Raw genomic sequence first — 6,165 nt, 5'->3', positions numbered from 1 at the left:
CACACATACGCACACACGCACATGCACGCACACACACACACACACACACACACACACACACACACACACACACACACACACACACACACACACACACACACACATGCATACCCTACCCAAATGAAATCAATCTTCTAGAACTGAAATTTTGTCATATTGAATGAAAAATGTTATGTCAAAAGAATAAAAATAAAACACTGACTGCACTCTGGTACCACCTGAAAACTGGAGAATGGCACTACTGAAAAATGCACCTGACTCTAAGAAATTACTGAGATGGCAAAACCAAGATCTCCTGAAATAACATTCACTGCAGTATAGAAATAGATCAAAATGGACAATGCAAAATACTACTAATAATAATCGTACAATAAATTAATGTTCATATTCAAAAAAGCACATGCTAATTGGACAGACAAATTGAGGCATCCCAGCAGAAAGAAGTCCAAGTGCAATATAGTTTCTACATGCTGCTAGTGGGTGACACCAGAAATAAATCTTACTACACTAAATTTCTCCACTAATTGGAGATTTGAACTGTAAAAAAAAATCATAGCGACCCTATCTCATTTCTTCCTGGATCAGCAATGTGCTGTCTAATTAAAAAAAAAAATAATAAATCACAAGGATTTCTATGCTGTAAGCATGCAGACACAAAAGAAAGGAAATCTTATCCAGAATGCTTTTCCAGAGCTCCATAGTGTCTGACCCTGTACACAGGTCACAAGAGGAATTTACTCAGTACTTAAAAAAAAAAAAAAAAAAACTAATAGCAACTTTTGTATACCATGCAAGCCCTTAGAGGCTTCGTGCACATGCAGCATGCATCTTTGATGCCCTACAGTGCCAGGAGTTGTCAGAAGAGCACCAAAGTCCATTTATACAATGGCATTATTTAGAAAAGTAAAGCAATTTCTTAAAAAATGTTATTGTATAATGATAATAACCCTCTATTTGTTGTGGGTTATCCCACAATTTACCCATGGTTAGCTTTATTTAATCATTTAATTGAATTTTATAGTATAGGAGTAAGGAACTCATTTTGTGAATCATTCCTTTGCCATTCATCATAAAACTCTTTCACTAAACATATACTACATATTTAACTTCATGCCTGAGAGTCGATAAACCCAACAAGAGAGGAGGAGGAGTAGCAATACTTTTCCCTAACAATTACACATTAATCCCCTATTCAAAAACGACACCCAACTTCTCCCCAGCCGAAGTACTAATCTCTATATTAAAACTTAACAGCCATAAAAACATTTGAATAATTGTTCTTTATATTTCCCCAGGAAACAACATAGCAGTATTAGAAAACATACTTGCCTGGACTTCCCAAAATATAGGTAATGAAACCATCATTCTAGGTGATGTAAATATCGATTGGCTAGATATAGGCCACAACAACCCCTCAAAAAACATAAATCTTTACAACTTCTCCCAACTAATTGAAGGCATCACTAGACCTCACAAAAATTACAACTGGGACTCCACAATAGACTGGATATTAGTGTCCCACCCTTTCAATGTCATCAGTGCAGGCATACTACCTAATAGCATTAGTAACCACCACCCAGCATATATCATACGCAAAACTACTCCAACAACAGGCCAACACCAATACAAATCTACCAGAAATTTTACTAAGTTCCAATCATCCATATTTAATGAAACCTTAGCTATAGTAAACTGGAAATCCCTCACATCCCTACCACTTAATGAGACTGTTGAATTCTTTAACTCAACATTTCTAGACATCCTAAATAGGCAAGCACCCACCCATCAAAAACAAATAAAACATAAGCATGCATGCTGGCTCTCAACATCCAACAAAGAAGTAATGTCCACAAGGGATAAAATCTGGAAATCATGGCAGAAAAACAAAGACCCCCCCCCAACTCTACTACATTGCAAGAAACTCCGTAACCACGCAAAACGTCTAATAAACACTGATAAAAAAAACACTACTTCCACCTACAAAGCCAACATAAAAATAATCCCCAAAAATTCTGGTCCTCTATCAGCCAACTATTACACCCAGGCTCTCAAAGCAATCCATCCCTTGACCCACAAACCCCCCCCACTGAACTTGCTACCCTTTTCAATTCCTACTTCATTGACACCATAGCTAACCTAATTGCCACCTTTCCTACAGTTAATACCACCACCACCAAGACAGCTGATGACCAAATTATCTCAGAAAACAAGTCTACCCTTAACCTTAACATAAAATTCTTCCCCATACCCACCAGCACAATAAAAAACTATTACTTAAGCTAAAACCCTGTACTCTGGCCCCTGATAATCTTACCCCCCCCCCCAATTCCTGCAGCTAGCAGCAAACTCTATAGCTTATCCCATCAGCATACTCATTTAAAGAATCCCTTGTCCCAGACATCTGGAAGAAAGCATTCATTCTCCCCTTACACAAAGGTGGCACCAACACAGACACCACAAACTTTCGACCCATAGCAATTCTCTCACCCCTCTCTAAAATACTGGAAAAATGCATCCATACCCAACTCCTCAACCACCTGCATGAAAATAAAATTTTATCACCCACTCAGCATTATTTCAGACCAGGACACAGCACCACTACTGCCCTCCTATCCTTCCTTGATGCAGTTAACCGGGCACGGGATTCTGGTAAAATAATTGCTTCACTTTTCCTTGACCTCTCCAAAGCTTTTGATACCATTTCCCACACTATCCTACTCTCTAAACGATTCACCCTCCACATTTCTCCCCCTACCCTACAATGGCTCAACAGCTATCTCTCCAACAGGCAGCAATCCAGCAACTGGCAACAGTCTTACTCTCCCTTCCTCAATACTTCCACGGGGTACCCCAAGGTTCCATACTTGGTCCTCTCTTATTTAACATATTTATTAACAACTTTCACACCACTGTCCCACAATGCTCAGTAATCTAGTATGCTGATGACTCTACAATAATATGCACTGCAAATTCCAACTCTGAACTACAGCAAATTACCCAGAATGCCCTCACATCTACTGAATCTTGGATGCTTAACAATCATCTTGCCCTAAATCCAAAAAAAAAAAATAAACTAGTAATTTTTACTCCTAGGAAAAAACTCCATTTGATAAAAAACTCTTCACTATACAAGCCCAAGACAATACCACTATAGAAGTTGTCCCACATACTAAATTACTAGGCATTATTATAGATGAAAACCTTAACTTTGACCTATACATAAACAATAACATAAAAAAACACACCAAAAGCTTGGTATGCTCTGCAGGCACCAACACTTTCTTAGCCTCTCTACTAGACAAACCATTGCAACTACCTTTTTATTACCCTCTCTCATTTATGGTGCCCCTCTCCTCACTAATATCCAAAATTCTACAAAATCCAAACTTGCTATGTGTTACAACAGAATATCAAAATTTGCCACCAAGGCCAAATTCTCATCCCACCACTGTAAGTTACTGAAACAATTAGGGTGGCTGGAACTCCCCCTCCATCTCTCATTCACCCAACTAACTATTGTGCACAAAATAATCTACAGACTCAAAGACTGTCCTGTTCTTTCAACTCTACTTGCCAAATACCATTCCAGCAGGCATCTAAGATCTGAAAATCATCTACTTCTAAAAGTAGATAAGCCCACCTTACCTGCTGGTAAACTCCTCTATTCCTTCACCATTGCCAAACTATGGAACTCACTTCCACCTTCTATAAGAAACACAGGCAGCACTACCACCTTCAAACAAATACTGAAAAATCATCTCAACTCTTCCTGGCTATGTTCCTGCTCTATAACCTAACCTCTTCACTCTCCTTATATGATTACTAAACTCCTATGTCTTTTGCTACTAGTTACTGATGATACTTTCTCCATATTTATTTTTATCTTCACGTGTTGATAGTGGTACAATAATACTGATTAATATATCTCTGTTTACACCACTCTGATTAAATTAATTGAATTCTGCTTTAATGTATATTTTCTGTATATATTACTGGTGGTGGTGCTGTGGTAGCGTTGTCGCCTCACACTAAGATGCTGCCCGGTTCGATTCTCAGTTAGACTGTCTTCTGTGTGGAGACATGTGTGAATGGGTGTATCTTCGTTGAAGGTTGTGCATCAGGGCTGGTAACTCAGCACGTAAAAATCAACTACCAATCATTAGTGGACCGGTGTTCCGCTGTGGTGACCCTTAACCAAGAAAAGCCAAAAGACATGACATTACTGTAATCAAACAAACTAGATTCATGCGGTTATGTATATGTTACTGTATTTACTATCTGTAACACTGTTTCTGCTTCTGTACTAATTAATGTTTATATTTTTTCTGTATCTCATTGGAGCTTTTCTCCCCGGGCCTCCACTGAAAATGGGCTCTTTTAGGCCCAGTGGACTTTCCCGGTAAACGAATGCAATAAATAAAATAAATAAAAAAAAATGTATAACTGTCTATCTACCTAGTCATGCATATCTATATGTATATCCATATATATATAATATATATATATATATATATATATATATATATCTATATATATATCTGTCTATCATGGTTAAAGTTAGGGTTAGCACACAATACTGTGGTTTTCAAGGGGGGACCTTAATGTGTGTGTTAACTGTAATTCTGTAATTCTATTTTTGCTCATGTCCCAAGTCCAAACACTTATACCTTACTTTTTCTTAGCTTAGGAAAAAAAAAAACATTTCAATGATGCCATGGCAATGCTACTATTCAGACAAAAAAAAAAAATAAATAAATAAATAAATATATATATATATATATATATATATATATATATATATATATATATATCTATATATATATATGTGTGTGTGTGTGTGTGTGTGTGTGTGTGTGTGTGTGTGTGTGTGTGTGTGTGTGTGTATGCATATATATATACTTACACAGGTATATTTATATATGCACACACACACACACACACACACACACACACACACACACACACACACACACACACACACACACATACACTCACACAACATTGAATAACTATATTAATCATTGTAGCTAAATATTTCTATATAATTATTAATTTTTAATAAAATGCTTGACTGGTAATGAGTTAGTTGTTTTGTTTCCTCTAACATCAGTGCTATTTTTTCACCTGCTATGGGTATTAACAGTAGCTATATTATGTTTCTATTGCCACACACTTGGCTTCAGGGCATTCTCTGACAGTGGCATGATAAGTGCTTTGCTGTGTAAGGTGGACATATCTATAGAACATCCATTTGGAATATACATATCAGATGTAGCCATTATATATATGCATGTTGTGTGACATACTTAACAACTTAGTTTACAGATAATGGGGGACATACCATGATGTTCATAGTTGAAAGTATTTTACAGATGAAAGTATTTTGTTTCCCAGATGTTACTTAAAGACACAAAATGCTTTGCTTTACATTCAGAATCAATAAAACAAAATCTTCATGCCACATCTATGTTCAATGTCTGTGATTAAAGTATCTTTGATTGCCTCATATCATATATGTTAATTTTGAGGATAGCTTTAGTTTCTCTAACGTCATGCTATTGTCTTTGAGCTTCCAATGTTGTCAGTTCTGCATGGTATTGAAGTGGAAATTGTTAGCATTCAATCAGATCACCTATACTACTGGACATAAAAGCTGCTGGACCTGTGTCACCAATGTCATAGTAAGACAACTATCCTAAATATCCCCAGGCGATCTATGCCTGGCATAAAAGGCATCCTTGGATCCAGCTCTGATGGACCTTTTGCACATCCACAGAATGAACAGCATCAGATCCACTAGATCCAAGGATTTAAAATGTGCTTGTGACACAAAGAAAACATATTGGCAGGACTTATATGTGTCTCATAGGATCCCCATACTCTGGAACAGGTTCTCCTTCCTTGTGAAGCAGAGTCCATTCCTAACCATATTTAACTGTAACTTTGACCAATGAATGGGAAATCAGAACTTCACCTGGTTATGGCTCCCATAACTCTGATAGATAGAAGCAGACAATAATGCCAAAACTAACATGCCCCCATAACTGCTAGAAACTTCCTAACATACCCCCTCCTAACAAATGCCTGTAATATGCAAGGACACAGTTGGGTTGGATTGCTTGGCTAGGCTTATTAAAGCCCTGGTGGTCATTAGCCTACTATATA

The sequence above is a fragment of the Protopterus annectens genome, chromosome 5.part0, assembly GCF_019279795.1.
Source record: "Protopterus annectens isolate FY-2018-M chromosome 5.part0, PAN1.0, whole genome shotgun sequence".
Lineage (NCBI taxonomy): Eukaryota > Metazoa > Chordata > Ceratodontiformes > Protopteridae > Protopterus > Protopterus annectens.
This window is presented reverse-complemented; position numbering follows the sequence as displayed.